Source organism: Rhipicephalus sanguineus, unplaced genomic scaffold (assembly GCF_013339695.2).
Source record: "Rhipicephalus sanguineus isolate Rsan-2018 unplaced genomic scaffold, BIME_Rsan_1.4 Seq229, whole genome shotgun sequence".
NCBI classification, from domain to species: Eukaryota; Metazoa; Arthropoda; class Arachnida; order Ixodida; family Ixodidae; genus Rhipicephalus; species Rhipicephalus sanguineus.
Genome location: NW_023614819.1, coordinates 155,881 through 164,540, shown reverse-complemented (window position 1 = coordinate 164,540; position 8,660 = coordinate 155,881).

Genomic DNA, 8,660 nt, shown 5'->3' with positions numbered 1-8,660 from the left:
TCCTCCAAACACTGGTGGCGTGTATTTCCAAGTCGTTCGAGCAGTTTTCTGACATGCATTGTCCTTGAATTCTCGACAGGGTGTCAGCTATAATCAGCTTCTTTCCTGGAACAAAGTACAGTCGGTAGTCATATTTCAGCAGTCTCGGGAACAACCACTGAAGACGGGGCGGTATGTCGCTGAGTCCTTTCTTTGAGATAGATATTAATGGACTGTGATCAGTTTCTATTATAATTCTCGGCCTAGAACAAACTAATTAATTCTCACAGCCAAATACTATTCCAAGGGCCTCCTTTTCAATCTGTGCGTATTGGCGCTCAGTTTCGGTCAAAACTCTTGACGCATAGCCAACCGGTTGCCGCTCGGTACCATGCTGCTGAAGACGTGCTGCTCCCACTGCATAGGCGGATGCGTCAGTAGACAACTTAGTAGGCAAGGATGGATCGAAAATTGCAAGCACCGGAGCTCGCGTCAGCATTTTTTTTTAGATGGGCCCACTCGATGTCGTGCGCTCTTGTCCATTCAAAGATAACGCCTTCACGCAATAGTCGTCGAAGTGACCCTGTCTGACTTGCTAAGTTCGGCAAGTACTTGCTGAAATAGTTGACAGCGCCTAGCAACCTTTGGGAGTTCCTTTTTTGTAGCTGGTCTCTGGCAATGGGCTATGCACTCTACCAGTTCTGGGTTTGGTTTGATGCCTTCCGCACTTATTCTATCTCCAAGGAAGTCTATCTGCTTCACTCCGAACTTACATTTTTCCCAATTAAGCGTGGGGCCCGCTTCACTGGCTGTTTTCAGGGCATTGTGCGGCGTTTCTTGGTGCTCTTCCCATGAGGCACCCCAAATTAAAATGTCATCGATGTAGATGCGTACTCCAGGTAGCCCGTCAAAAATCTCGCTCATTGTCCTTTGAAATATCTCTGCAGCCGACATGATGCCAAAGGGCAGCCTTAGGAACCGGTAACGACCAAATGGGCTGCTGAATGTGCAAATGCGCGAGGACTTTTCATCAATAGATATTTGGTGGAAAACGCTGTTGGCATCCAGCGAGCTGAAATATTTCGCCCCTGCCAGTTCGCTTGCAATCTCTTCTCTGCGTGGAAGTTGAAAGTGTTCTCTCTTTAAAACCTCATTCACGTTTCCGGGATCCATGCAGGCCCGAAGTTGACCGTTCTTCTTTCGAGCTATAACAAGTGTGCTTACCCAGTCAGAAGGCTCCCGCACCCTGGCTATGATCCCGGCTGCCTCCAAACGATCAAGTTCCTCTTTCAACCGGGGTCGAATTGCGTGAGGTACACGTCGCGCCGGCTCGACGACTGGGCGGGCGCCGTCTTGGAGCGCCATACTGTATTCTCCCTTTAGTAGTCCGATGCCCGTAAACAACTTCGGATACTCTCTGCGAATGCACTCGGATAAGTCATCCTTGTTGACTGCTCTAATTCTGTTCACGAGACCAAACTGCTCGCAAGCGTGCAGTCCTAAGATCGCCTGCCGACTTTCCTCACAACAAAGAATTCCACTATCTTGGTGTCTTCTCCAATCTGAACTGGGAGGCATACCTTCCCCGTATGCACTATTTCATCACCGCCGTAGCTGCGCAGTACTGCTCGGCCGGCTGCGGTTGGCACTTGGTTCCCAGGGCGTCAAACACACCGCGCGGCAGCAGGTTGGCCTGCGCACCCGCGTCTACTTTCAGCCGCACTTCTCGTACCGAAATCTGAGTCGCAACCTCCCAGTAGCGCCGATCGGCCGTGCTCGCTTTCTTACATGCCGTAGATATGTGCAGCACAGTAAAGGCGTCGTCATCGTCGTCGTCATCCCGCTCGGCGATGTCGTTCACATGCGTTGCTCTTGCTTTGCAGCAAACTGCGAAATGATTCTGCTTTCCGCATCTAGCACAATATTTCCCATATGCTGGACACTCTCGAGGCCTATGCGAGCGGTCGCAGTAGCCGCATTTCTTTCCTTGATGTCTCTCTTTGCTGTGCCCTAGCGAGTCCTTCCTGTGTTGCTGGTACTTCCTTTTGTCTTGCGTCACTGCGTCTACGCTCTTGGTTTCACTCCACGCTTTGGTTTGTGCGGCAGCGATTTCCTCAGCCTTGGCCCACTCAACAGCTGTGCTGAGCGTCAAGTCTTTTTAGGCTAGAAGCTTTTCTCTCAACGCTTTACTACATGTGCCGTACACTATTTGGTCACGCAGCATCGACTCCCGGAGTTCAACACTTTTTGCGCAAAATTTTCTCAGACAACGGACGAAACAGACACGGACGGGCGCAAACTTCCAACTGATTTTATTATCAACAAGTGACATATATATACACAAATATGACTACGACAAACCAAAAACAACAATGGCACAGGTGTGCATTGTGTCAGCGCGCATCAGCTACTCCCTCCCCCAAATGTAGTCTTCCTTCCAAGAAGGTCATTTCCTTCTGTGTCAACGAAACTGACGTCATGCTCACGCAGTTGCTGCCCTCCCGTTGCATTTTGGCTGCCTCCACAATCTCTCGCGTGCGCTGATCCCGGTCATGAAAAACAGCAGTGCACTGTTGATACAACGGTTTGCACCCACACTCGTGGCAATGAATGGACAAATTTCCATCCCTGCCCCCTTCCACCCTGTTCGCATGCTCACGCAGGCGGTGGTTTAGACACCGACCTGTTTGCCCAATGTAGGGTCGTCCACACGATAGTGGCAACTTGTACACGACTTCCTTCGTGCAGTCAACATACTTCTTTCGGTGTTTTACGCCGCATTTTTCCTTTTTGGGTATAAATGGGCTTGTGGCGATGCATAGCTTTGACAGTTTCTCAGGCGCAGACATGACCACCTGTACGCCGGCTTTTGCACCAATCTTTTTAAGATTATGCGAGATGCCAAATAAGGAATCACCGCCATCTTTCTAGGCCGCGTGGTCTCCTGACTGTCACCCTGATTGTCTTCAGGTGAAACAGTCGCAGCTTTCTTCTGCGTCCTCCGAATAGCATCAGCCACAGCGACAATCATATCCTGCGGGTAACCGGCTGACGTCAGGCGAGACACCTGCGCGTTGAAGCTTCGGTCCATACGGTGCTTGCACGTCTTACTGAGGGCATTGTTTAGACAGGAGCTGATTATGGCTCTCTTCACCAATTTGGTGTGGGCGGGCCTAAAGGGCAGCAATGGTTTCTGGCTACGCGGTTCGTACATCCAACACACGTGAGCTCTTGAAAACGTGAGGCAGAGGTCTAAAAACTTGAGACTACTCTGATGGGGCAACTCGTGCGTGACCACTAGGGGTGTTAAGCATTTTTTAAATATTGCCAACGTCTGTGCCACATCACAGGAAAAAACATCATCAGCACTGTTTAGCAAAACCAAAAAATCGTCAACATACCGGGACACCTTTACCACGCTTGTGCCTTGCAACTTGTCAACGAGAATTCTGTCCAAATGTGCCATGACAATGTTGCTCAGTACAGAGCAGTACTTTTTGGACAGAATTCTCGTTGACAAGTTGCAAGGCACAAGCGTGGTAAAGGTGTTCCGGTATGTTGACGATTTTTTGGTTTTGCTAAACAGTGCTGCTGATGCTTTTCCTGTGATGTGGCACAGACGTTGGCAATATTTGAAAAATGCTTAACACCCCTAGTGGTCACGCACGAGTTGCCCCATCAGAGTAGTCTCAAGTTTTTAGACCTCTGCCTCACGTTTTCAAGAGCTCACGTGTGTTGGATGTACGAACCGCGTAGCCAGAAACCATTGCTGCCCTTTAGGCCCGCCCACACCAAATTGGTGAAGAGAGCCATAATCAGCTCCTGTCTAAACAATGCCCTCAGTAGGACGTGCAAGCACCGTATGGACCGAAGCTTCAACGCGCAGGTGTCTCGCCTGACGTCAGCCGGTTACCCGCAGGATATGATTGTCGCTGTGGCTGATGCTATTCGGAGGACGCAGAAGAAAGCTGCGACTGTTTCACCTGAAGACAATCAGGGTGACAGTCAGGAGACCACGCGGCCTAGAAAGATGGCGGTGATTCCTTATTTGCATGACATCTCGCATAATCTTAAAAAGATTGGTGCAAAAGCCGGCGTACAGGTGGTCATGTCTGCGCCTGAGAAACTGTCAAAGCTATGCATCGCCACAAGCCCATTTATACCCAAAAAGGAAAAATGCGGCGTAAAACACCGAAAGAAGTATGTTGACTGCACGAAGGAAGTCGTGTACAAGTTGCCACTATCGTGTGGACGACCCTACATTGGGCAAACAGGTCGGTGTCTAAACCACCGCCTGCGTGAGCATGCGAACAGGGTGGAAGGGGGCAGGGATGGAAATTTGTCCATTCATTGCCACGAGTGTGGGTGCAAACCGTTGTATCAACAGTGCACTGCTGTTTTTCATGACCGGGATCAGCGCACGCGAGAGATTGTGGAGGCAGCCAAAATGCAACGGGAGGGCAGCAACTGCGTGAGCATGACGTCAGTTTCGTTGACACAGAAGGAAATGACCTTCTTGGAAGGAAGACTACATTTGGGGGGGAGTAGCTGATGCGCGCTGACCCAATGCACACCTGTGCCATTGTTGTTTTTGGTTTGTCGTAGTCATATTTGTGTATATATATATGTCACTTGTTGATAATAAAATCAGTTGGAAGTTTGCGCCCGTCCGTGTCTGTTTCGTCCGTTGTCTGAGAAAATTTTGCGCAAAAAGTGTTGATCATGGAGTACCAACTAGCTCGAACGCACACCTTGTTAAGATGACTCCCGGAGGTTCTCAAAGTTGCAGCTCTTCGATTTCAGTTGCAGGTCCCGATAGAACTGCTCGAAAGGCTCACCTTCGGTCTGCGTGCGGCTCCGGAACACGTAGTGCTCGAACGTTTCGTTGCTCTGAGGTAAGCAGTAAGCCTCGAATGCTCAGACTAACTTGTCGTAGTCCTGCTTTTCTTCTCCAGTGAGGTCGAAAGTGTTATAAACATCGATCGCCTCTTGGCCTGCCAGGTGAAGCAAGATGGCGGCTTTCTGGGCGGGGCTGCGTTGCTTTCCCGGTTACGACGATTCTGTTGCGGTGAAGTACAGCTCGACTTGCTGCTTGAACCGAATCCATTTCTCCGCCACATTATCCCCGAAACGTAACGCCTCTGGGGGCGGAAGCTCAGTCATTTTCTAGCGTGGTGATCTAGCCATTTCTGACACCATGTATGCTACGAGACCGACACGTACAGTGGCCATGGAAGGACTGATGTTTATTGCTTGCGCACCGGAAGTGCTCGAGCGCGTTGCCAGACTGGGTGCCAGACCGTCTAAGACATAGACGGTCTTAGGGGTAACCGATACACATGCTATACTGTCAAATGTGAAAGCGCAGCTTGATATTTTACAACAAATTTTCAGGCATATACGGGGAGGTACTGATATTTCTGACTCGATTTAAAGGTGTCCTCGCTATGTATGCCAAGCTATAGCTCATATAGGCGTTCCGCATTTATGCATTTCATGTTTCCTCGTTCTTCAGAGCTTGTTGAATTTCAGCAGCAGTTGTCTGTCGAAGTTCGGGTCAGTCATTTTTCCGCGTTTTCTTTGAAAACGTCCCCTGCTGCTCGGAAATACTAGCGGGAAATAGGGTATTGTACCGGGCGAACACTTTGCACACCAGTTCATGTTTGCGCAGGGCTTCAACGCATGCCTCCGAGTCTTCCAGTAAGCGATGGGCTTCATTGCTCTGGGCGCTTGAGGAAGAGGCCGTAGAAACCGTCCGTTGTCGAATTCGTGGGAAAATCTGAGGAATATAAAACTTCGTAGTCGATTACAGGAACTAAATGATTGCAATAGAAGGATTGTTACTCCGTAAGGGAAGTAGCCTAATTGAAGCGGCAAAAATTTACAGTGAAATGTAAACTACTGCACCCAATTCATAACTTGTATCGCGTTACTCACAAGTCTGGAGATCACACTGAGACAGAGGAGAAAGTAGACACAAAATCTTATCTGCACATGCTCATGTATCGTAGCGCCACCTGTCAGTCAGGAATTTTGTGGGAGATACACAAAAATTACACAAAGAATTACACAAAAAATACAAAAAGAATTGTATAGCAGTCACCGCGCTATAACATAGCGGTTGGTTTGATACCCTATGGCCGGTTTAATATTTCGTAATTTTCATAGATCGGATGCAACATTTACGCTTCGTAAAACAGGCTCGTCTGTAAGGCGTACGTAAACCTCAATATGGTGCTTTACACTAAGAAAGCAAGAAAAGCTGTGTGACGAGGGCCATGGTTTTATTTGGAGTTGCTGAATACTTGTGCAAGGTAGGAGACCATTTCTACCTATGCAAAAAAGTAATTCCCAAAACGATGGGCATTAGAGCACAATACTCAGTCACACCTATCTATAGGAACGTTAATACACAATACTGAAATATTATATGTTTCCGCAGAGAGTGCAGTAATACCAACTCGTCAAACTCGTCGAACAGTTTCCTTTAGCAACAAATAGTTAAATTTAATCATATGCCCTTTTACCTACCACGCATGGTGTGCCAGTGGGGTAATGTCCTCCGCCGTGACAGGTGCAACTGGTGACTATCATCTCCTGAAAAATAGATCATTCCTGTATATCGACTCAGCCCGTCTTCAGGGACGGTGCGGTTTCGTCAGAGCGTTTCTGCCCTCCACCACAAGCCCCGTTGAACTGCCAATTACTCTGGACTCCGTTTAACATTAACCTGCTCATGTCTAATACCAACTGTACACTTTTCGGTAATGCTTCCAAGCCTGCGCGCTCTAACATTTGTGGTTTGATGGGGCGAGGGGTTCCCTCCCTCCTCCCTGCCGTCTATGCAACTTTGCTTTAGAGCATTTGTTAACCAGTAGCAAATGGTCAGCATCTAAAAAAAAGTCACAGTTTCGCCGCAACGGCGAAGCAATGATTGCGATAGCAATAAATTGTAATGTAACGCGAAGAACGGAAAGCAGCTCGAAATTGCCAGCGCATCGCTCGAGCCCAAAGGACGCACGAAAAGAACGCACACAGGACGAGCGCGAACTAATGCGTCGCAGCTCGACACTTGAAGCGCACTGCTCAAACATAAAGCAGGACGCACGAAACAAACGAACAGGTACACACAAGACGAGCGCGAACTAATTGTCACAGTTGTTACTTACTTCTGTTTGAACAGCGCGCTCCTTTCGCAAACGCGGCCGCTCCAGCGAGCGAAGCGAAGCACCCCACCGGCCGCCCCTTCTTTCCTTGAGATAAGCGCACGAAAGCGACGACGCCCTGTAGAGCGAACAGCAACGGCGTTCGCAGGGGCGGGGCGACGATCTTTAAAGCGCGCAACACGCGCGCACGTCGCGCCATCTATGTGGTCACTAAGAAAGTATTCTGAATTACATGGTGTATATAAATAGCTCGCCGTTATCAGGCTGAGAGACGGTGCTGTCGTGGCCTAACGTCTAACGCGGCGGGCTGCAAAGCGAGTGGTCGCCCGTTCGATTCCGCGCGTCGGAAAGAATTTCTTAGTTAATGTTCTTTGTGGCCTTTCTATATATATATATATATACTTATACATACACGGTGAATGACGGGGACGGACATTTTCCAGCCGAGACTGTCCATATAATTGCTATCGCAATAAAAGAAAATGAAGTTAAGGCAGCATTGCCCGAGTGGTGCCAAGCCTGAAGTAGTGTGGAGCTAGGCGGCTTTCTTCGTTTCTCTTATTTCTTCCTCTCGTTCTTTTCACCTTTGTTCTTTATGTCATTTTTGTCTCTGTTTACTTCTATTTCTTTCCTCATCTTTCTTGCTATGCTATGCGTTACTCTCTCCCCTCTTCCTTTCCCTCCTCGTTGTCCTCACACCTCACTTCCCTTTCCGAGCGCCTTGCTATACTATGCTATTCAAGGCCATGCTATGCTCTGCTCGCGTGCCTGGATAGACGAGTTGTTATAAAGCTCGCCTTCGAGTCGCGGATATGCGAGTTCGAATCCCGCCTCGCCAAGAATTTTGCTGTTCCTCTCCTTTTCATCCCTTTTTTCTCTCTCTCTCTGTGCTCGTTCTCTCGCCTATCCGAGTTGTAGCTGCCCACGCCGCACAAATCGGCGCACATGTTCTGGGAGCGAAGTAGAAGATGAAGAGAGAACTACGAGGGAAGAGAGTGCGTGCCGCTTCATGATAATTAACATCGTGGTTTAGCGCTAAAGAAAGGCAGACACATGTGAGAGACAGGAGACATGTGTCTGTCTTTCTTTAGCGCTAACCACGATGTTAAGTACTCACCAACTCGCCCAACAACAAGTTCTTATTAAGTATACTTCATGATAATATTTTTCTGCTCGCTCTGCTCGGACTAACGGTGGGCCTAAACAGCTCCACTGTTAAATAAGAGGTAGGCTTCTTTACGTGCACATCATTATAATCCTCTTCACTTCCGATCATTCTCAACAGACTTCAGGATATTTAGTGCAAACCCGCCACGGTGGTGTAGTGGTTATGGTGCTCGACTGCTGACCCGAATGTTGTCGGATCGTATCCTGGCGGCGGCGGCGGCCGCATTTTCGGTGCAGGCAAAAATGCGGGAGGCGCGTGTACTTAGATGAAGGTTCATGTTGAAGAGCCCCATAAAGTCGAAATTTCCGGAGCCGTCACTACGGCATCCCTCATAATCAGATCGTGGT